This window comes from Pogoniulus pusillus, chromosome 6 (genome assembly GCF_015220805.1).
Source record: "Pogoniulus pusillus isolate bPogPus1 chromosome 6, bPogPus1.pri, whole genome shotgun sequence".
Classification (NCBI taxonomy): Eukaryota; Metazoa; Chordata; class Aves; order Piciformes; family Lybiidae; genus Pogoniulus; species Pogoniulus pusillus.
Window position 1 is genome coordinate 28,779,069 of NC_087269.1, and position 15,460 is coordinate 28,794,528.

Genomic DNA, 15,460 nt, shown 5'->3' on the forward strand with positions numbered 1-15,460 from the left:
AACCACCTCCCTGGGAAACCCAGTCCAGCCTCTCACCACTCTCATGATCAACAACCTCCTCCTCACCTCCACTCTCAATCTCCCCACCTCCAGCTTTGCTCCATTCCCCCCAGTCCTGGCACTCCCTCACAGCCTAAAAAGTCCCTCCCCAGCTTTTTGCAGGCCTCCTTCAGATCCTGGAAGGCCACAAGAAGGTCACCTGGGAGCCTCCTCTTCTCCACACTCAACAGCCCCAACTCTTTCAGTCTGTCCTCACAGCAGAGCTGCTCCAGCCCTCTCAGCATCCTCCTGGCCCTGCTCTGGACACACTCCAGCATCTCCACATCCCTCTTGCAATGGGGGCTCCAGAACTGGATGCAGTACTGCAGGTGGGGTCTCAGCAGAGCAGAGCAGAGGGGGAGAATCACCTCCCTGGCCCTGCTGGCCACACTGCTCCTGCTGCAGCCCAGGCTCTGCTTGGCTTTCTGGGCTGCAAGTGCACACTGCTGGCTCCTGTTGAGCTTCTCATCCAGCAGGATAGAAGTGATCTGCAGACTGCAGTAGGACAAAAGCCCAATGGGTTTGGTGTTATGGTGTTTCCAAAGGCACATCATCCAGCTCTGCATCTCCACTGGGCTTTCAAGCCACTACTGTGACCTGTCTGGGGAAAGCTCAGCTTATAGATGTTCCACAGTATCACCAAGGTTGGAAGAGACCTCACAGATCATCAAGTCCAACCCTTTACCACAGAGCTCAAGGCCAGACCATGGCACCAAGTGCCACGTCCAACCTTGCCTTGAACAGCTCCAGGGATGGCGACTCCACCACCTCCCCAGGCAGCCCATTCCAGTGTCCAATGACTCTCTCAGTGAAGAACTTTCTCCTCACCTCCAGCCTAAATCTCCCCTGGCACAGCCTGAGGCTGTTCTCTCATTCTGGTGCTGGCCACCTGAGAGAAGAGAGCAACCTCCTCCTGGCCACAACCACCCCTCAGGTAGTTGTAGACAGCAATAAGGTCACCCCTGAGCCTCCTCTTCTCCAGGCTAAACAATCCCAGCTCCCTCAGCCTCTCCTGGAGTTGTTCATGGCCAGGCTGGATGATGCTTGGAGCACCCTGGTCTAGTGGAAGGTGTCCCTGCCTGTGGCAGGGGCTTGGAAGTAGATAATCTTTAAGGTGCCTTCCAACCCAAACCATTCTATCAATCTATAAAAAGCTGTCAGGGCAGCAGGACCTAGGACCAGCTGCAGGACCTGATGTTGCAGCTTGGCAGAACAGACCTGGGGTGGTCAGTGTAACCAGGTCATCATGCTTCAGGGTCAGAAAGGTACACAGGGACCTTGCTGCTGGGGTGTGACATAAGGGTGGACTTTGGCAGGGGATGGTCAACCTGCCCAGTGCCTGAACTCACCTAGATAAAAGCAGGATGGAGGCAATGGGGGCTGGAACATCAAAGTCCATTGGCTGCAAGCCCAAACATGGTGTTTTCAGGGGACTCTCAGGTGGAAACAAGGAGTGGGACCTTTCTGCAGCCTTCTACTGCTTCAAGGGGTCACCAAGAAAGCTGGGGACAGACTTTTTAGCAGGGTCTGTTGTGACAGGACAAGGGGTGATGAGATTGAAACTAACAGAGGAAGATTCAAACTGGAGAGAAGGTCCTGAATCTGGGTGGAGGCAATGCCAAGCAGAAATGCAGGCATTTGAGTGAGTGGCTGGAGAGCAGCCCTGAGGAGAGGGACTTGGGGGTGCTGCTGGATGAGAAGCTCAACAGGAGCCAGCAGTGTGCACTTGCAGCCCAGAAAGCCAAGCAGAGCCTGGGCTGCATCAGCAGAAGTGTGGCCAGCAGGGCCAGGGAGGTGATTCTCCCCTTCTACTGTGCCCTGCTGAGACCCCACCTGGAGTACTGCATCCAGTTCTGGACCCCCATTGCAAGAGGGATGTGGAGATGCTGGAGTGTGTCCAGAGCAGGGCCAGGAGGATGCTGAGAGGGCTGGAGCAGCTCTGCTGTGAGGACAGACTGAAAGAGTTGGGGCTGTGCAGTGTGGAGAAGAGGAGGCTCCCAGGTGACCTTCTTGTGGCCTTCCAGGATCTGAAGGAGGCCTCCAAAAAAGCTGGGGAGGGACTTTTTAGGCTGTGAGGGAGTGCCAGGACTAGGGGGAATGGAGCAAAGCTGGAAGTGAGGAGGAAGTTGTTGATCATGAGAGTGGTGAGAGGCTGGAATGGGTTTCCCAGGGAGGTGGCTGAGCCCCCATGGCTGGAGGTGTTTAAGGCCAGGCTGGCTGAAGCTGTGGCCAGGCTGCTCTAGGGTAAGATGTCCCTGCCCAGGGCAGTGGAGGTTGGAACTGGCTGCTCCTTGTGTTCCCTTCCAACCCTGACTGATTCTCTGATTCTAAGGAATGTCTTACACTGAGTAAGTGGTTAGACCCTTGCCCATGTTGCTCAGTGAGGTGGTAGATGCCCTAATCTCTGGGGTCTGGTCAGGCTGACTGAGGCTCTAGTTGCAGATGTCACTGGTGACTGCAGGGGATTTGGATGAGATGGCCTTTAAGGGCCCCTTCCCACTCAAACCGTTTGGATTCTATGGTTCATACACTCCTTACCAATCCCAGTAGCTGTGGCCAGTCTCTGGGCTTGGAGACTACTCTGCTGGGGTGTGAACTGGGGAGGTTGTGCTCAGGGTTTTCTCACTGGCTAATGGGAGAGCTTCAGCTCAGTTTCCAGCTCATCCTGGAGCAGATGGGAGGGTGGAAGGAAGGACTCCCTCAGGGCTCTGTTCCTTCCCCATTGTTTTTTTGGCATGGGATGTTTTACACACCCACTTTAGCCTCTCTTTATTCAGGAGCTTTTAGGAAAGACCTGGAAGCACGCAGGAAAAAAAAAACCCAAAAATCCCCAAACCCTGCTGTTAAAACACACAGAGAAGCCCTGAGGGGGAAGTAGGAGATAAGGAAGAGTACACAGCAGGCCCCAGGGGTAAATCTTTACAGAGTGACTCAGTTGAAAAAGGCAAAGAGCAAAGAATGCTGGTTGCAATTCTGCAGCAGAAGACTCATTCTCCTGAGGGACGCCATGGATGCTGCTAACCAGGACCACAGAAACTGTAGACCAATTGAGGTTGGAAGAGACCTCTGAGATCATAGAATCAAGCAGGTTGGAAGAGACCTCCAAGCTCAGCCAGTCCAACCTAGCACCCAGCCCTGGCCAAGCAACCAGACCATGGCACTAAGTGCCTCAGCCAGGCTTTGCTTCAACACCTCCAGGCACAGTGACTCCACCACCTCCCTGGGCAGCCCATTCCAATGCCAATCACTCTCTCTGACAACAACTTCCTCCTAACAGCCAGCCTAGAGCTCCCCTGGCACAACTTCAGACTCTGTCCCCTTCTTCTCTTGCTGCTTGCCTGGCAGAAGAGACCAACCCCACCTGGCTACAGCCTCCCTTCAGGGAGTTGTAGACAGCAATGAGGTCAGCCCTGAGCCTCCTCTTCTCCAGGCTGCACACCCCCAGCTCCCTCAGCCTCTCCTCATAGGGTTTGTGTTCCAGGCCTTTCATCAAGTCCAATCACTCACCTAGGAAATCCCCTTAGCAGTGAGGATGATTCACCACGGAGCAATGTGCTGAAGGAATAAGGGATGCTCCCTCCCTTGGTAACCTCAAAGCCAGAAGGATGACTCTGCAAGAAGAATATTCAGCAACCATAAGTCTTCAGCTCTGCTAAACTCAGCAGTTGATGTGCTGTAACAACCTGTAGTGGCTTTACATCCCATCTGGGCCCCACTCATCTTCTCTGCTATGGTCCAGAAGCTTTTGAAATGAAGTCTTACTCTCTATCTGTCAAAGCCACCTCAGTGCCAGCTCTTTTCCAGCCACTCTGATCACTTTTCCAGCCACTCTGATTTCTTTTCTAGCCACTCCAATCTCTCTTCCTAACCACAAGCTCTTGCTGCTGGAAGGAGAGGACAGCTTGTCCTCTGCTGAGTGTTAGGTCATGCTTTGCCCCTCATTTTCATCTTCTGCTTGAGTTCCTTTATTCCTGCTCCCTACCAGCTTTTCATGCTCTGTGGTCCTCCATGGTTTTCTCCTGCAGTCCTCTTTGCCTTTCATCTGCAGCAGCTGGTAAGTCATGGTCCTTTCTCTGGTGTGATGGAGCTGGGCTCAGGTAAGCTCAGCTGTGTGCTTAGGCAGGGCTGGGCTCATGATTCAAGCAGGGGCTGTGTCAAACCAGTGTCTGGTTTGGTGCAAGTCTCTTCCTTGTGGTTGCTGGAGGCCTTTATTTGAGCGGTGAAGGTTGGTTTTCAGGGCTGCAGGGAAGGGGTTTGCAGGGCTCCAGAGGCTGGGTTTGTGCAGGACCAAAGGGATGCAGATTGCACAGGCTCAGATCTTTGGGTGGGAAAGCTCAAAGCTGAGGTTGAGGAGCAGGATTCCCTCTGGCTGTGTCTCTTATCCTGAGCAACATACTCTTTTGAACTTCCCTTGTCCCAGGGAGATTGCCAACAACCTCGGAACCCTAAAACCACCTGAAGCCCCAGGACTTACACAAGTGGTGGAGAAGCCTCTGACTGAACTGAATTCATTTTTACTTCTCCTTGTTGCATCCTCTATTTCTTTCTTCCCTTCTCAATGACCTTCAGGCACAAAGTCCCTAACCATGCTCTGCCCCCAGCACCTTTTCCTGCCTTGCCAACTCCCTGTTTGCCATTGCAGTGGTGGAGAGAGCCCAGGCTCTGCCAACAAGCTCCCTCAGTTCTTCCCTCCAAGAGAGCTGAGAAAACCTGAAGTTGTGTGAACAGTTCCCACATAATTGCATTGGTGGCACTCAAAAAGCCTCCAAAAGTCCTGACCACAAAGATCTCCTCTTGGGTTTCACCCTCATGTCATACACCCAAGCTGGTGCCGTACAGCGCAAGGGGATGCAGGGTGAAGCTGTCTGATGCCCTCCCTTGGATGGTTGAAACCAAACCCTCACCTTGCCAAAGAGCTGGGTAGAGAGCTGGGCTTGCAACCAAAGGGCCTGGTTGTGGTAGGGAAGCAACAGGCAGGCAAGATAGGACCTTCTCTGACCGATGGTCGACCTTGCTCCACTCACGTTGCTCACCACAAAGCGAGCTAAAGGCATGATGACATTTAGTGGTGGGCTACCTACTTCAAATCCCATTCCACTGGACTGGAAACCATGCAGATGATGCAGCAGGTCTCAACCAGGACTAGGTGATGGACCTTCTTCTGCCAGCAGATGAGCCCTTCCCAAGATGCTCTCCTCACTGCACAGTAGGAGACAAGCGGCACCTCTGATGTCTTTCTGCAGCTCAGAGCCATTTCAGCTCACAGAGGCAGGAAAAGATGTCAGGTGGAGAAAAGGACCTGGTAGAGCCTGATTTTTCCCTCTTGCAGCCACAGGTTTCAAATGCAAAGCTCATGTTCTCCCCCAGGGTGATCACTGATGGAGGTGACCCCTGATTTGGAGGATGGCAGCTCAGCTCACACAGCACCTGAGCTGCCAGCCTGTAAATGTCACCTACAACTGTTTTAAAGACCAAGTATTAGGTGAAAACCTGAACTGTCCATTCCTCTCTAAGCTATTGGCACCCTAATCTAGGACCACACATTGCCCCTTTCCTCCAGCATGGAGGTAATTACTTCATGGGAAATCATGGAGATAGTAGAGAAAGATTGAAGGACTTTCTTCTGCAGCTTCTTGGGGCTCCTTGAGAGCACTGTCTGCCACGAGCAGCTCCTGGCAAAGCTGGCAGCTCATGGATTGGACAGATTCACTCTGATATGGGTCAAGAACTGGCTGGAGGGCCAGGCCCAGAGAGTGGTGGTGAATGGTGCCAGATCCAGTTGGCAGCTGTCACCAGTGGTGTGCCCCAGGGATCAGTGCTGGGCACAGCCCTGTTCGGTATCGTCATTGATGATCTGGAGCAGGAGATTGAGTCCAGCATCAGTAAGTTTGCAGATGACACCAAGCTAGGAGCAGGTGTGGAGCTGTTGGAGGGTAGGAGAGCCCTGCAGAGGGACCTTGCCAGGCTGGATGGGTGGGCAGAGGCCAATGGGATGAGATTGAACAAGGCCAAGTGCAGGGTTCTGAGCTTTGGCCACAACAAGCCCAAGCAGCACTACAGGCTGGGGACAGAGTGGCTGAGAGCAGCCAGGCAGAGAGGGAGCTGGGAGTGCTGGTAGAGAGGAGCTGAAGATGAGGCAGCAGTGTGCCCAGGTGGGCAGGAGAGCCAATGGCATCCTGGGCTGGCTCAGGAAGAGTGTGGCCAGCAGGACAAGGGAGGTTCTTCTGCCCCTGTGCTCAGCACTGCTCAGGCCACACCTTGAGTGCTGTGCCCAGTTCTGGGCTCCTCAATTCAAGAGAGATGTTGAGATGCTGGAAGGTGTCCAGAGAAGGGCAGGGAAGCTGGTGAGGGGCCTGGAGCACAGCCCTGTGAGGAGAGGCTGAGGGAGCTGGGGGTGTTTGACCTGGAGAAGAGGAGGCTCAGGGCTGACCTCATTGCTGTCTGCAGCTACCTGAGGGGAAGCTGTGGTCAGGTGGGATGCTACACATTATTCCTGATCCAGACCAGGATGCCATTGGCCTTCTTGGCCATCTGGGCACACTGCTGGCTCATTCAGTCACTTTTGGTTATGCAGCTCTGCTTTTGCCCCAGGCCTTTCTAAACCAGTTTGTGTAAGCTGGATCTGGCAGCCAGAAGGACTCTTCCCATCCTTTGTTTAGCAATTATTTCCCAGGGAAAAGCCTTAGATTGTCCTCCCTGGGTGGAGAAAAGCAGCCAGCACCAGGGATGAGCCCGTTAGGAGACATGTCAAAAGAGCTACTGTCTTGCAGCCCCACGGGGGGGGTTTCAAACCCTCCCCCATTTGCCAGGCTCTGCCTTGCTTTATTGTGCAGTTGGTGCTTTATTGTGTGGAGGTTGCTAGGCTGCAGTTTCTCAGGGCAGCACCAAACCCTTCCCCCTCTTTGTCTTCCTTTTTTCTCCCTCCCAACACTAAACCAGGCTGTGAAATAAGCCCCAGGCTTGGCTTTTATGAGTTGATAGTTGCTTACCATAGCCATGTCCTGGGGGGGACGGCTCAATAGATGAGGTCGGGGAGGGGAGGAGAGTCTGAACTTGGCAAAGTGGTAGGAGCTGAGTTTCCATCTCCACCTGAGGTCTCCCGAGGGCTGTTAAGCTGAAGGAAAGACTTTGCTGCTCTACTACCCAATGAAGTTTTGTGCAGCTGATGGAAAATAAGGCTGGGATTGACTTCAGGAGGTCACCTGAGCCGTTTCTCTATTGTTGGCTTTACCTGGATGAGTGAAGGTCTGGCTTCCTTGTCAGGAGCCTCTTCTTAGTTTCTAGGGGGAATTTATCCCAGTGCTTTGCTGCTATAGAGATATCTCCTCTCACTGCAATTTTACCTTATTACTTCTAACCCTAGCCCCAGCTGACATGGAGAGTTGTTTCTTTTCCTCTTTATGAGAGGAATTGGAAGCTACTTCAGCTACAGATTATTCCCCTACTCTCACCTTGGGTGTAGCCAGGTGGGGTTGGTCTCTTCTGCCAGGCAAGCAGCAACAGAAGAAGGGGACAGAGTCTGAAGTTGTGGCAGGGGAGGTCTAGGCTGGATGTTAGGAAGAAGTTGTTGTCAGAGAGAGTGATTGGCATTGGAATGGGCTGCCCAGGGAGGTGGTGGAGTTGCTGTGCCTGGAGGTGTTGAAGTAAAGCCTGGCTGAGGCACTTAGTGCCATGGTCTGGTTGCTTGGCCAGGGCTGGGTGCTAGGTTGGACTGGCTGAGCTTGGAGGTCTCTTCCAACCTGCTTGATTCTATGATTCTTAGTGCACAGCACTTTTATTGAAGGGATTAAAGGTAAATGTGACCAGGAACCAGCTTTTTGGTGAGTGCTCCTTGGTGCTTTTCTCATTCCTGGAACCCTACAATGGTTCTGGTTGGAAGGTATCTTTAGGAGCCAACCACTGTAAGAACAATTATTGTGCTTACAGCTCTGTGCAGACTCTTTTCCTTCTAAAAGCTGTGCTTTGACATAGTCTCTTAGATTGGGATGGAGCAGATATGGTCCAGGTGCCTTGGAGTTGCATAGGTCTTTGAAATGGTCTGGTTGATTGGATAGGGCTGGGTGCTAGGTTGGACTGGATGATCTTAGAGGTCTCTTTCAACCTGCTTGCTTCTATGATTCTAAGAGCATCTCTGTCTTGCATAGTGAGCGTTACAGAACCACGTCATGGGTGGTCCTGTTGGGGCTTGCTCTTTAACTGGTATTTAATCTGACATTCCTCAGACATAGGGAAGTGATGGAAGCTTCCCTGACTCTGACATGTGTATCTTAACTGGTATTTAATCTGATATTCCTCAGACATAAGGAAGTGATGGAAGCTTCCCTGACTCTGACATGTGTATCTTGTCAGCCATCAAACCACTGCTGCACACTAGGCTTGGACGTGGCTCTGAGGGAGGCAAAACTTGCTTAGAATTCCAATGATGCTCGACAAGGCTCAAGTGCAGCTGAAGAATCTCTTGTGTCTCTCTTTGGGAGAGAGCTGTGAGCCGTGAGGCATTAGGCCAATGCTCCCTGCATTTTATTTACAATTAAACAGGGGCTGATAAGATTGACAAGGAAGATACAACTGGGGAGCTTGTTAGACAGCAACCTCTAAGCTCTTGGAGTGATTTAGAGAACAGTAGGCTATGAAGAGTGTTTTCCAGTGTGAGATTAGAGTAATCAATAACAACGTGCTCACCGGCATCAAAGTCACTTCTTAAAAGCAATTTATCTTGCATTGAAATGCAGGAGGGAGAGCGTTTGACAAAGACCCTGCAGAGTGATGGAGAATATTCCTGTCTGATTTCTTTCTCTTCTTGTGCCAGCAAAAGCAATCAATCACGTTTAAGGCAGTCCTTTCTTTCCTTTCTCCCTCACTTTCTCTCTGCTTCCCTCTCTTTCTCTCTACCTCCCTCCCGTTCTCTCTCCCTTTCTCCTTCCCTTCCTCCCTTTCTCCCTCCCTCCCTCTCTTTCTCCCTCCCTTTCTCCCTTTCTCCCTCCCTTTCTCCTTCCCTTCCTCCCTCCCTTCCACCCTCCTTCCCTCCCTCCTTCCCTCCTTTCCTCACTCCCTCCCTTTCTCCCTCCCTTTCTCCTTCCCTCCCTCCCTTTCTTCCTCCCTCCCTCCTTCCCTCCCTCTCTCACTCCCTCCCTCCCTCCCTCCCTTTCTCCCTACCTCCATTTCTCCCTCTCTCCCTTTCTCCTTCCCTCCCTTTCTCCCTCCCTCCGTCCCTCCCTTTCTCCCTCCCTCTCTTTCTCCCTCCCTCCCTCCCTCCCTCCCTCCCTCCCTCCCTCCCTCCCTCCCTCCCTCCCTCCCTCCCTCCCTTCCTTTCTCCCTTTCTCCCTCCCTCTCTCCCTCCTTCCCTCTCTCCCTCCTTCCCTCTCTCCCTCCTTCCCTCTCTCCCTCCCTCCCTCTCTCCCTCCTTCCCTCTCTCCCTCCCTCCTTCCCTCCCTCCCCCTCTCCCTCTCTCCCTTTCTCCTTCCCTCCCTTTCCCCCTCCCTCCCTTTCTCCCTCCCTTTCTCCCTCCCTTTCTCCCTCCCTCCCTCCCTCCCTCCCTCCCTCCCTCCCTCCCTCCCTCCCTCCCTCCCTCCCTCCCTCCCTCCCTCCCTCCCTCCCTTTCTCCCTTTCTCCCTCCCTCCCTCCCTCCCTCCCTCCTTTCCCCTCCTCTGTGCTCTCCTGCAGTCATGAGGGAGAGGGAGTAGGGCAGCATCAGTTATCCAGCGCAGGCTGCTGCCTGCTGGACGTGCGAGGTCTGGGCGCTGTGCCCGGGAGCGAAGCCTGCAATCTCTGCGCTGTGGTTTGGGTTTTGGGGCTTGAGCGCTCGCTTTATTTTCATGAAGAGATGAGCACTGGAGCCTCAGCACCCTCTATGGTCAAAAGAGGGAGAGACAGCTTCCTTCAGGAGGTACTTAGGGATCATTGCTCTCCCAGAGCTCGGTGTTCTCTGTTAGTTGCTGAAGTTGCTTCAGAAAATTGTGGTGTAAGTCCTACTCCAGGTAGTAAACCTCTCAAGTGTGTGAGCTGTGAATTAAATGGTGCTGCCAGACCAATGCACCCACTGTGGTGTGGCTAGAGGTGCTAAACCACCCTTAAAAAGCCAGAACCACAGAATGGTGAGGGTTGGAAAGGACCATTGAGGATGCAGCCCAAACCTCCCTGCTAAAGCAGGGACACCCACAGCAGCTTGCCCAGAATCACAACGTCTGGGTAGGGTTGGAATCTCTCCTGAGAAGGAGACTTCACAACCTCTCTGGGCAGCCTGTTCCAGGCCTCCAGCACCCTCACACCAAACAATTTTCTTCTCCTGTTCAGACAGAACCTCCTGGGTTCCAGATTGTGCCTGTTGCCTCTTGTCCTGTCATTAGGCACCACTGCAAAGGGTCTGGCAGCCTGATCTAGGGTAGGGTGTCCCTGCCCATGACAGGGGGTTGGAACTGGCTGATGCTTGTGGTCCCTTCCATCCCTGGCTGATTCTGTAACCCAGTATGGGAATTCTCTGGCATCTCTGTGCCATTTGAGAGGATGCTGGCCCTGTTTGGTAAACAGCCTGGCTTTCAATTTCTGCTCACCTTGCAGCAGGCTGAGGCTTCTATCTTGAAGGCAAAGGTCATTCCTTCTTTCCTCCTTGCTTCCAGAGCTAAGCTAGAACATTTTCTGCACTGACAAGGAGCTCTGAAGAAACCAGTGGGAAACCAATTGCAACACTGAATGAGCAAGCTGAAATTGCCAAGCTTACTACAGGCACTCTGAAGCCAGGACCACGAGGTATTTGTTGCAGTAAGCCAAATCCAGTTGGAAAGGTGCCTCTGGCAGGGAGTGGTGCCTCTACCTAGACCTTGGCAAGCAGGGTGCTCTCTAAACTCCTAGCTGGAAATGGCTCAGAAGCTGTATCAGTTGTGCTCTCGTTGTCTGGTAAGAGCTTGCTTTACTTTCCAGACCACACTGCAGTTATGGTGTGTTAAGAAGCTTACAGCCAGGTAATCCAATACTGACTAGGTTAGCTCCAGTCCAACAGTTCAACAAGTGCCATTAGACTGGGGATCATCATCTTGGCTTTACAAGCCTGCTTTGTTTATAAAGCTTGTTTTGCAACTTTGCAACTTGGAACATTGCCATAGTCTAGTTGATTGGGCAGGTCTGGGTGATAGGTTGGACTGCATGAGATTGGAGGTATCTTCCAACCTGCTTAATTCTATATCATCCAGTCCAATCATTAGTTTCACACTGATAAGTCCTTAACCAAAGCCCTCAGCACAACCTCTCATCACTAGGAATCACTCTGCTTGGAAAGGACCACCAGCATCAGCCAGTCCAACCTTCATCCCAGCAGCCTTCATCACCAGACCACAGCCTCAAGCACCACATCCACTCCTCTTTGCAACACCTCCAGGGATGGCGACTCCACCACCTCCCTGGGCAGCCTGTTTCAGTGCCTGGCCAAGAAAACATCACCTGGTGTGATACTGGGTGAGGGAAGAAGGGAAACAACCCCAGAATCTCCTGAAGTGATGCTCATTGGATGGCTGACCAAAGCCAGTGTGCAGCAGGATGTGGTAATTGATGGAATTGCTCCACATGGGGCTGGATCCTGGTGCTCAGCATGGTGAAATCCCTATCCAAGGGCTTGTGCAAGCACCAGAATGTTAGAAGATGCCTGGAATCACAGAATTTCTTAGATTGGAAAAGACCTTCAAGTGATTCTGTGATTCTATAATTCTATGAAGGTGGCCTCAGATGGGAGGTTTTGGTGGCATATTTGGGGTGCTCAGCCCCCATGGTAAGGAGACTGCATCTAAAAGCAGAACATTCATAGAATCAAGCAGGTTGGAAGAGACCTCCAAGCTCAGCCAGTCCCACCTAGCACCCAGCCCTGGCACTAAGTGCCTCAGCCAGGCTTTGCTTCAACACCTCCAGGCACAGCAACTCCACCATCTCCCTAGGCAGTCCATTCCAATGCCAATCACTCTCTCTGACAACAACTTCCTCCTAACAGCCAGCCTAGACCTCCTCTGCCACAACTTCAGACTGTGTCCCCTTCTTCTCTTGCTGCTTGCCTGGCAGAAGAGACCAACCCCACCTGGCTACAGCCTCTCTTCAGGGGAGTTGTAGGCAGCAATGAGGTCAGCCCTGAGCCTCCTCTTCTCCAGGCCAAACACCCCCAGCTCCCTCAGCCTCTCCTCACAGGGCTGTGCTCCAGGACCCTCACCAGCTTCCTTGCCCTTCTCTGGACACCTTCCAGTGCCTCAACATCTCTCTTGAATTGAGGAGCCCAGAACTGGACACAGCACTCAAGCTGTGGCCTAAGCAGTGCTGAGCACAGGGGCAGAAGAACCTCCCTTGTCCTGCTGGCCACACTCTTCCTGAGCCAGCCCAGGATGCCATTGGCTCTCCTGCCCACCTGGGCACTCTGCTGCCTCATCTTCAGCTACTCTCTACCAGCACCCCCAGCATCCTCTCTGCCTGGCAGCTCTCAGCCACTCTGTCCCCAGCCTGTAGCTTTCCTGTGGAACTCTCAGCATCCTGAGCAGTGAGACCAGGGCATGTGGTGCTGAAATGCATCCTGCCTGGTCTTTTTGGAATCAGGATTGTTGTGAAAGCTGATCACAAACAGGTGCCCTCTGTGATAGGCTGTGCCCCAGGAGCCACCTGGCTGATCTCTGCTGGTCTGGACTTGCTGTGGCCATCTGCCTGATGTGAGCTATGGAGCTGTGGATGTCAGGAATTTCTTTACTATGGGAGTGATGGAACACCAGAACAAGCTGCCCAGGGTGGTGGAGGACCCATCCTTGGAGACATTCAAGGTTAGGCTTGAGGAGAACTCTGAGCAGCCTGGTTTAGTTGGAGGTGCTCTGCTTACTGCAGGGCTGTTTGACTACCATAGAATGGCCTAGGTTGGAAGGGACCTCAGGCTGCAGCTAGAATACTGTATCCAGTTCTGGACCCCTCAGTTCAAGAAGGACCTCAGGCAACTACTTGAGAGAGTCCAGCAGAGAGCCACAAAGATGCTGAAGGCAGTGGAACATCTCCCTGTTGAGGGAAGGCTGAGGGAGCTGGGGTTCTCTAGCTTGGAGAAGAGGAGCCTCAGGAGTGATCTCATTCACGTTCAGGCTCTGCTCAGTGATGTCCAATGACAGGAGAAGTGGCAGCAGGTGCAAGGTGGAGCAGAGGAGCTTCCATGTGAACGTAAGGAAAAAACTTCTTCCCTGTGAGGGTGACAGAGCCCTGGAACAGGCTGCCCAGAGAGGTTGTGGAATCTCCTTCTCTGGAGACATTCAAAACCTGCCTGTAGGTGTTCTCTGTGTGACCTGCTCTCTAGGTGACCCTGCTCTGGCAGGGAGGTTGAGCTGGGTGACCTTTTGAGGTCACTTCTAACTCTTAACGTTCTGTGATTAGCTGCTTAGCTGATGAACTGCTACCAGACCACATTTGCTCTGTGCTGCCTGGAGTACTCATTAGTGGCAGAGGGAGTGCCCTTGTGAGACACTGAACTGTGGGTCACAGATCACAGGATGTTAGGGGTTGGAAGGGACCCAAGGAGGTCATCGAGTCCAACTCCCCTGCCAGAGCAGGACCACACAATCTAACACAGAGCACACAGGAACACATCCAGACAGGCCTGGAAAGGCTCCAGAGAAGGAGACCCCACAATCATTCTGGGGAGCCTGTGCCAGTGCTCTGTGCCCCTTTGTCAAGGTCCAGAGAACAGTGATGAACAGGATCTCTGTCCAGAGGAGCAAGACCTGTTCTTATGGATTTCTGTGTTGTGAAATTAAGGTGCAAACGAGACCAGACAGCACCACAAAACTATTTATTAAAGGATAGGGTTGGACAAAACAGAGGGAGAGAGAGGAGAAGGGGGAGAGAGAGAGATAAAGAGAACAATGGAGAAGAGAAGCAGCAGGGAAGGAAAAGAGCTGTGATGATATTACCCTCAGTCGCAGATGGAGGGGAGAGAAAGAGATGGGTGTGTGGCCCAGGGATGATCTTCCGTGGAGTTCCTCAGGGGTTCTTCGGGTGGTGTGCAGCTCTGGTGGTCTGGTGGAGGTGCCACTGGTGGTCTGCTGGGAGTGCCACCCTTTGGCAGGCATTCTCCTGCCTTTTATACAGTTTTCTGCTCGGTATCACAGTATTATCAGGGTTGGAAGAGACCTCACAGATCATCAAGTCCAACCCTTTACCACAGAGCTCAAGGCTAGACCATGGCACCAAGTGCCACGTCCAACCTTGCCTTGAACAGCTCCAGGGACGGCGACTCCACCACCTCCCCGGGCAGCCCATTCCAGTGTCCAATGACTCTCTCAGTGAAGAACTTTCTCCTCACCTCGAGCCTAAATCTCCCCTGGCACAGCCTGAGGCTGTGTCCTCTCGTTCTGGTGCTGGCCACCTGAGAGAAGAGAGCAACCTCCTCCTGGCCACAACCACCCCTCAGGTAGCTGTAGACAGCAATGAGGTCACCCCTGAGCCTCCTCTTCTCCAGGCTAAACAATCCCAGCCCCCTCAGCCTCTCCTCGTAGGGCTTGTGCACAAGGTGTCCAGCTGCAGCTCCCCAGGAACTCTTCCTGAGTATCCTCATGCATTCGCAGGGGTCCAGCGCTCTGTCCCCTCCCTGGCTGTACCTGTCCATACCCTGAATACACATTAACCTTGTCCCTTGGGGGATAGCTGAGATAAGATGTAGGCCTCCTGGGCATTCCAGCCAGGCTGAGGTCCAGGAGTTTCGAAGGTGTCGTCTGTTGATTTGCATCCCTGAGCTTTAGGCTAAGCACCGAGTCTGAGTCCTGGAAGTTAACAAAGGCAATCTTTATCTTTGTTGATTAGGGAGAGACGATGCAATCTTTATCTTTGCTGATGAACGAGAGAGAGGATTTAGACTCTCATACCCTTACAGTCAAGAAGTTCCCCCTTGTGTTGTGGCAGAACCTCCTGTGCTGCAGCTTACACCCATTGCTCCTTGTCCTACCCCAGGGAGCAGTGAGCAGAGCCTGTCCCCCCTCTCCTGGCCAGCCCTCAGATACTTATAAACAGTTATCAAATCCCCTCTCAGTCTTCTTTTTTCCAGACTAAAAAGCCCCAGGTCCCTCAGCCTCTCCTCATAAGCTATGCCCTCCAGTCCCCTCATCATCCTTGCAGCCCTCTGCTGGGCTCTTTCCAGCAGCTCCCTGTCCCTCTTCAACTGGGGAGCCCAAAACTGAACACAGTAAGTGGTTGCTTCACAGATGAATTTTGTGGGTGTTTAGCATGGTATTGCTCTTTGATTTGGCAGAGGAAAGGATGAGGGAAGCCAGTAGGGATGGCATGTCCTCCTCAGGCCTTTCACATCCTCCAAACAAGCAGGTGAAACTGGCCAGTGGGCTGTTTCTCTCCTAGCTTAAGCCTCAGCTGAAACAACATGCAGCAAGCAGCGCACATGACTTCAACTTTATCGACCCTGCTTTTAGGC